This window comes from Myotis davidii, unplaced genomic scaffold (assembly GCF_000327345.1).
Source record: "Myotis davidii unplaced genomic scaffold, ASM32734v1 scaffold238, whole genome shotgun sequence".
Classification (NCBI taxonomy): domain Eukaryota; kingdom Metazoa; phylum Chordata; class Mammalia; order Chiroptera; family Vespertilionidae; genus Myotis; species Myotis davidii.
Window position 1 is genome coordinate 6,208,266 of NW_006293779.1, and position 8,439 is coordinate 6,216,704.

The 8,439-nt window shown below is 41.3% G+C and overlaps 1 protein-coding gene across 8 annotated transcripts in view; it reads left to right on the forward strand.

Annotated features, from left to right (window-relative positions):
* The window catches only part of DTNB (dystrobrevin beta), a 148,892-nt gene that overhangs the window by 29,882 nt on the left and 110,571 nt on the right, over positions 1 to 8,439 (forward strand). The gene's annotated exons all lie outside the window — the stretch shown is intronic.

An 8,439-nucleotide genomic window follows, 5' to 3' on the forward strand; every position in this document is an offset into this window, starting at 1 on the left:
TTAGTGGGACAGTTGGGAAAATCAGAAGGAAGTTTGTAGACTAGATCATAGAATTCTGTCAGTGAATGTTAGGTTCCTGATTTTGATATTTGAGTTAAGAGAATACCCTGGTTTTTAAGAAATACAGTGTGGCTGGGAGGTGGGACGGGTTGGGGGGAGGGAGTAAAAGTGGGAGATATCTGTGATACTAACAACAACAAAAACTTTAAAAATTTTTAAAAATAAATACAATAAATAAAAATATAAGGGTAGAGGATATCTGTACTGCAATGTTAACATTTGAGGAATCTGGTTTGATGGCAAATAGAATTTTTTAAATAACCCGTTATAACCTTTCCGTAAGTCTGAAATTATTTAAACATAAAAGGTTAAAATATAAAAGGAACAGACCCTCCTGACCTGTGATACTTTGATTCACAAAAGAACCAAAAACACACACACATACACCCCTTTTTACGTTGAAAGTTCAGAATTCATATTTATCTGAATTCAGACTCCCAAACAATCTTTTATAGTTTGTTTAGAGATTCTCAGTGTTAACATTGAAGTTGCACCCATTATAGAAGAGTTATTTTTAGTAACTTCTGAGGAGATATTCTTCCCAAATCGTACACACTTGGCTGATTGTTTTTGTGGAAGTTAGCCTCTGTACACTATTGTTTTTCTCTCAGCATAAATAGCAATATCAGCTTTTAGTGTGTTAAGAATATCTCTGTGCTTCAGTTTATTCTAATAAAGCACAGTGTGCATTTCCCCCCTGAATAGGCATTTTCAGATAACATGAGGCAGTCCAAACACATCCTGGAGTTAAGTGTCCTTCGGCATTAAAACACCCTCCAGAACTGTAACTGAGGTGACGATGATGAAGACACCACAATACTGGGGGGAAGGTACTCTTGTATCTGATGTCCATGTAGCTGTTTACACAGGAGCTTCCTGGAGGTCAGGCTAAAAACCGATCAGGTGATGGAATATACCTATTAAGTAAAGTAGTGTCAGAATGGGGAGGAGACTTTATACAAAGAAGTACCATTGAAGAGCAACATTTGACCAATGGTTGACCATTGTGTGGGGTACTATCTAAGGTAATCTTGGATTTACTTACAATGTGAGTACTGTAATGAGAATCTAATCCTACATAATAAAACCCTAATATGCAAATCGACCAAATGGTGGAACAACCGGCAGAACAACCAGTCGCTATGACATACACTGACCACCAGGGGGCAGACGCTTAATGCAGGAGCTGCCCCTGGTGGTCATTGTGCTCCCACAGGGGGAGTGCCACTCAGGCAGAAGCCAGGCTCACGGCAGGTGAGTGCAATGGCGATGGCAGGAGCCTCTCCCGCCTCCGCTGTAGGCGGGCTGTAAGGAGCGAGGGATCCTGAACTGCAAGAGCCCTGGACTGCAAGAGAGCGCAGGCCAGGCTGAGGGACATCCTCCCCGCCCCCCCCTGGTTTAAAATGTTGAAGAATATTTTAAAAATTCTAATTGTTAATTCTAAGAATGCTGTCGAGGATTCTGCAAATTACCTATGTCATGATTGTCAGGCCTTTGAACTCACAACCAAATCGTTGCTTTTCACTTGCTTCAGATTTTTGTTAAAAAAAACTCAGTCTGGTTTTATACATGGCAGGTTTGGAAAAATCAAAGGAGCTTATCTTCATCCACAGGAAAGTTGGATTGTGTTTGGTCTATGACTATAATAACAACAACAAAATGAGACTTGGGACAGAGTTTCATGCAGCAGGAGTTAAATTCAATGAGTTTGGGGTTTCTTTTTGAAAATGGGTTTTTCCCATATGGTGTGTTTCCCTACGGCCGGTTTTGTGTTTTTTTTAAATTCGAGGTAGCTCATACACCATCAGATACTTTTTAAAAAAACAGTTTGCCTGCTTTTCACAAACTAACCCAAATAAGGGATGTATTTTCATGTAGTTTAATAGTTTTAAAAACACAACAACAACAACAAAAATTTATAAGTTAATTCAACAGAACACATCTACTGGGATAGCTAAAATTCAGTGACTGACACCAAATCACGGCAAAGGTTTGGGGCAGCCGGAACTCTCCTACAGCCCCTTTGGAAGAAGGCCTGGTGGCTTGTTTTAAACTTAAACAGACACCTTCCCTTAACCTAGTAATTCTACTCCTACGTTTCTTCCCACGTGAAATAAAAAGGAATGCCCACAAAACGACTCTTACAAGAATGCTCTAAGCCTCAGACGCATCCGAGGTGTCCATATAATAAAACATCGGAGTAAAGTTAATTCAAGAGATAATATGTCTGGAATTTGCTTCAAGATAATCCAGGTTGCAGGGAGAGAGACGGCATAAATGAAACAAATTAGTCCTCTGCTGAGAATTGTTGAAGCTGGATGATAAGTATAGTATGCTATTCACCCCCAGTCGCCTCCTACCCTAGAGCTCCATGGTTCACCTCCTTCAGGCAAAGCAGAAAAATGCTTCGCCCAAAAACCTGAGGACCCTGGTCTCCTAGTGGCTTTACTTCATGGCCTAAAGGCAGTTTAAAGAAGAGGATGATGCCTCCTCAGATACAGCTTCTTTTATTATTTCTTTTAATCACAAGCAAATGTGAGTCATCATTTTAAAATACAGTTCAGTTGATGTCCTGATTTCGCTTAAAAAACGCACATGACTAATTCCTATTTCCTACTTGATGAGGTTTGTTTTTTTATTTTATTTTATTTTTTTATTGACTTCAGAGAGGAAAGAAGGGAGAGAGAGGTTGAAATGTCAATGATGAGAGAGAATCATTTATAGGCTGCCTGCCTCCTGTGCGCCCCCTATTGGGGATCTAGCCCACAACCTGGGCATGTGCTCTGACCAGGAATCAAACCGTGACCTCCTGACTCATAGGTCGATGCTCAACCACTGAGCCACACGGGCCGGGCTGGATGCGGTTTTTATCATGGCACCATGTTGCTTATCACTCTGAACACCTGCCTAGCTCTCACCCTCATTCCACACGACTCCTCAGCCCTCTCCGTCACGGTGCCCGGGATCTTCCAGACATTGCTGCGGCCCCAGTTGCTGCACCACTTGACCTTCCCACCAGCAATCTGTAGGGACATCGGTTTCCCCACAGCCTTGCCATCAGCGCATGTTCTTACACTTACGAATGTTTGCCAATCTGATAGGTGAAAAATGTTATCTTTTTTAATTTGCCTATCTCTTGTGTTGAGTAACGTGCCTTTTGAGTGAATCTTAAACTAACACAGTTCTTGTCTTTGTTTATGCTATTAGCTGTCACTGAAATGCCAGTAACCCCTGACCCCTCTTCTCCAACAAAGGCCTCATATTTCAAATCCCAGCTAACGTATCCCCTTTGATGCTCTGAATCTTTCATGTGGGATTAACTGCTCCTCCTCCGCAGCCCCGTGCATGTCACATCCAGCTCACTCTCGCCCTGGAGGGATGCACCTTGGTCTCCAACTTTACATCCCCATGACAACAGTGTCTGGAAAATGATCAGTGCTTACTAGGATTTGTGGGATTGATCGAGTAAGGATTTTAAATCAAATAGGCATGAGAAAGGGTCTTCGGCTTGAATCCTAATAGAAAACTTACAGCTCATGGATGTACTTACAACCTTGTTTTCCCTGATATTATTCCATGATTTTCTCAAATGAAACAATCTTTGCAGAGAGGGAAATGAAGTTTTCCCAAATATCCTTTTAGCTATAATAAATAAGATAGCTCTGATCAAAAGTGCAGCAACGTTACATTATTATGTCGTTGCAAAGTACTCTTAATTTTCAAAGTCCAGACTAAATCTGTGGGTATGGACAAAGTCGTTGTCTAATAATAATAAAGGCTCGCCCATAGCACTAGTCCTTGAACTAGTTTTTTTTTGTAACCAGCATGTTTGTCCTTGTCAGGTAAAATGTTTTTCTAACTCTACACAAAAGTTAGATGAAATCATTATAACCTAAAAGTTTTTTAAAGTGTTGTTTTCAAGTTTGAACTAGATGTCATACTTTAACTGATTATCAAATAAGTAATAGGGCAATGGATAAGAAATATTTACCTGTTGCCCATAAGGAAAGAGAGTTGTTGTTTTTCCAAATTGTGACTTATTGAGGAATTATGTTTTTTAAAAATTTTTAATTGATTTCAGAGAGGAAAGGGGAGGGAGAGATAGAAATATCAGTGATCAGAGAGAATCATCTATTGGCTGCCTCCTGCAGGCCCCACATTGGGGATCAAGCCCACAATCCGGGCATTTGCCCTGACCAGGAATCAAACCATGACCACCTGGTTCATAGGTCGATGTGCAACCATTGAACCACACGAGCCAGGCAAGAATTTTTAATGGAAATGATGAGATTGGAAATTGCAGCTATAATGATCTAATGCTAAATTATTTTACTGGTTTCCTCATGTAATACTGGATTTCTCATTTTTAAGAGATGATTCCACTCTCATTTTAAAACAGGAAAGATTTAGCCAAGGTTGTAGGGAGGGAACTGAGAATGGCATTTAGGGTAAGAAATTGTCAATATTGAGGTTTAGAATGACAGAGGATGGTGATGTAGGCAACAAATAGAACCACTCCTTTCTAAGAAAAAATATATACAAAGAGAGAAAGAGCCTCAGTTTTATTGAGGAAGATATAAACAAATCATGGTGTTTTTGCTCAGTGCATCAGGCAGCTGTTAAAATGATTAGAAATAAAGACCTTGTAGGAAAACAGTAAAATATTTAATAAAATGTTAAGTGAAAAAACAGCTTATATATTTTTACTACACTATGCACATAATTACATGGAAACTTTTATACACTTGGAGGGAAATACAGAAAAATGAGAATTGTGGGGAGGAATTCCATAATTTACAATTAGTTATAGTTTTTGTTATAAATGTTATTATGCTATAAAAAATAAGGAGACAGTGTACAGGCGGTTGAGCCACTAGGCCCTACAGGACACCTACTATCAAGGCTACTCTTCCAATTCCAGGAGACATAGCAGCTCTACCTAATACATAGAAACAAACACAGGGAAGCAGTCAAAATGTGGAGATAAAGAAACGTCACAAATGAAGGAAATGGATACAGAGTTCAAAACCATGGTTATAATGTTACTCAGGGATCTTCATGAGAGCTTCAAGGGATTTAATGAGACTTTCAAGGATCTTAGATTCTTGAAGGAAGAGGAAGAGGAGGAAAAAAATCATATATAATAAAAGGCTAAAATGCAAATCTACCAAATGGCAGAACGACCGGTTGCTATGATGTGCACTGACCATCAGAGGGCAAATGCTCAACGCAGGAGTTGCCCCCTGGTGGTCAGTGTGCTCCCATAGGGGGAGCGCTGCTCAGCCAGAAGCCAGGCTCACTGCTGGCGAGCGCAGTGGCAGTGGCAGGAGCCTCTCTACCTCCACGGCAGTGCTAAGGATGTCCGATTGACGGCTTAGGCCCACCCTGTGGGAAGCAGGCCTTAGCTGACAGTCAGACATCCCCTGAGAGCTCCCGGACTGCGAGAGGGCGCAGGCCGGGCTGAGGGATACCCCCCCACACACACGAGTGCATGAATTTCATGCACCAGGCCTCTAGTATGAACAATAAAATGGCAACAAATACATAGCTATCAACAATCGAATCTAAAAAAATAAACAAGAAATCTAATGAACAAAATAAACTGGTGAATAAAACAGAGTCAGAGGCATGGAAGCATGGAACAGACCGATGAATCTCAGAGGGAACGGCGGAGAGGGGCAGGAAGAGATTAACCAGAGAGCTTACCTGTGGACACAGGAGGGTGGTGAAGGCATGGGGTGGGGCAGGAACAGGATGGAGGGGGCAGTGGTGGGAAAAGGGGGGGCATCTGTAATACTCCCAACAATAAAGATTAAAAAAACAAAAAACAACCAGTAGGGGAAGCTGAGAGAAGGGCATTCCGGAACCCTCTGTACTATCTTTGCAACTCATAAATCTAAAGTTACTTCAAAATAAAATGTTTAAAAACAACAACAAAAAAAGAGAATGCAATAAATGTGTTCAACTTGAGAAAATAAAACAAAGAGATAGAAAAATGAGTCAGCCTATGTTTCACATAGTTATTTGGTAACTCACAGATTTTTTGAGCTGGAATTCTATCCCAAAAGTTCTCAAACTTTTTGATCTCAGGACCTCATTACATAAAAAGTATTGAGGACCCCAACAAGCTTTTATTTATGTGGTTTATAAATATCAGCATTTCATATTATAAATTAAAAGTATTTTTAAAGTCATTGAAAATAATGATAAATCTATTACATAAATAATGTATTTTAATGAAAAATAGCTGTATATTCTAAAACCATAAAATTTAATGAGAATGTCATTGATTTATATTTTTGCAAATCTCAGATTTGCTCAGTTGAAGACAGCTGGTATCTCCTATCTGCTTATCCATCCAGTCTGTTGTGATACGATGTTGTGGTTAAAATATAGAAAGAAAATCTGGCCCCACACAGATATGTAGTTGGAAAGGGGAGGAATATTTTTTTAAATACATTTTTTTAAAAAATTTCAAAGAGGAAGGGAGTGGGGGGAGAGAGAGAGAGAAACATCAATGATGAGAGAGAATCACTGATCGGCCGCCTCCTGCACGCCCCACACTGGGGATCGTGAGCCCACAACCTGGGCATGTGCCCTGACCAGGAATCGAACCATGACCTCCTGGTTCCATAGGTCGACACTCAACTGCTGAGCCACGCAGGCCAGGCCTGGGGAGGAGCATTTTAAGAGCCTTTTCAGATCATTTTGGATATGCCACGTTGCTTCTGAACACCCCACTGTACACTCCTGAGAGAGTGAGATTGAAAAAGGTAATAATGTCTGCATTATTATGAAAATAGTTTGGCTTCATGGACTTCCTAAAGTGTTTCCAAGACCCCCCAAGGGAGCCCATCACCGTACTCCAAGAACCACTGCCCTGGAGATGAAAACTAAAACCAGAGTGTTCAGCGATTTCCCCCCAAATCACACGGTTAAGGGAAGACAGAGCGTGGGGACCCGGTCTGTTTCCTTCCTCACTCGCAGAGGAAGGGCTTCAAATGGCAGTGTGACCCGCCTCAGGACAACGTTGGGAACTGACCCTGAGCGTGTTACGAGGGTCTTCTGAGATAGCAAAACGAATGGTTCCTTTTTATCTTGAAGATGAAAAAAAATTAAACTCCACAGTAGGCAAACCAAAACTGTTTTAGAGGAAGCATTCGGATTGTGAGTGGATTTGTGAACATGTGATTTTTAACGAATAGAAGATGTAGAAATATTAAACCTTTTTAATAAACGATATGATATGCTTCATCTGTTTACCACCTCTTACTAGCTAAAAATCTTCCGAGCATCTTCCTTGTCAGTAATCTGAAGCCGGCATTTTTAATTTCATGGTTTGTAGCAGTGATTTACTATTTATAATCAGGCGTTTCCATGTCTGGACTTCCATTCAGAAGTTCAGTGACTTTCTGGTTTTGTCTTTAACATTGTTCACTCGTTCTCTCGGGGTCCACTGAAGCCTCAGAAATTAGTGACTCGGATGCCTGAGATGGAAAACACTTTGGAAATCTTTAGCTCATTTTAGTAGCTATTTCTCAAATCTCACCATCAGCGCACAGCTATACCGAGAGGGCCTTCGGATGATGACCTCATACTGGGACCACCCTCTTGCTTGGCCCTCGGAACCTTTCCCTCCTCAGGCAGTGCTGGCCTGCTGGCTCTGTCCCGGCCGGAGACTTCCCTTGATTATTTCTCAGGTTTTTATTGCAAAAGCTTCTTTCTTGCTCTGCCATCTTCTTTACCTTTTTTTTTCTCTTCCCTATGGTATATCAGTTTCTTTTTTTTATAGAGAGGAAGGGAGAGGGATCGAGAGTTAGAAACATCGATGAGAGAGAAACATCGATCAGCTGCCTCCTGCACACCCGCCACTGGGGATGTGCCCGCAACCAAGGCACATGCCCTTGACCGGAATCGAACCTGGGACCTTTCAGTCCGCAGGCCCTGTGCTGAATGGATTAGTGGTCAAAGTCAAAGCCGTTGTGTAGTCATCTGGCAAAATATGTGTCAGCTCTAACCACCTTTATCTTTCTACCTTCCTTTCTGAAATAAACTGTTTTAAAGTTTTATGGGAAAGCACCCCATTTTTTTTATATCCTGTTTTTCAGATAAAGTGGTGGCACTGAGAACGCAGTTAACTTGGGAGAGAAAGATGACATTTGGGTGCCTTTCGGTGTCACCCCGAATGCTCAGTGTCTTTCCAACCCCAGACTTTGGATTGTGGGGCCAGGGCTTGGAAACACCTCTTGTTCTCCTGTGTTTGCCCTCTTGTCTTTGCTCTTCTTTTGGAATAAAGTTTGAAGTGGGGGCCTCGGTGTCCAGGTTACCGTTACAGAACTTTCACACCAGTTGCATGGCACTGCCCTTTCCTCTCTTTCC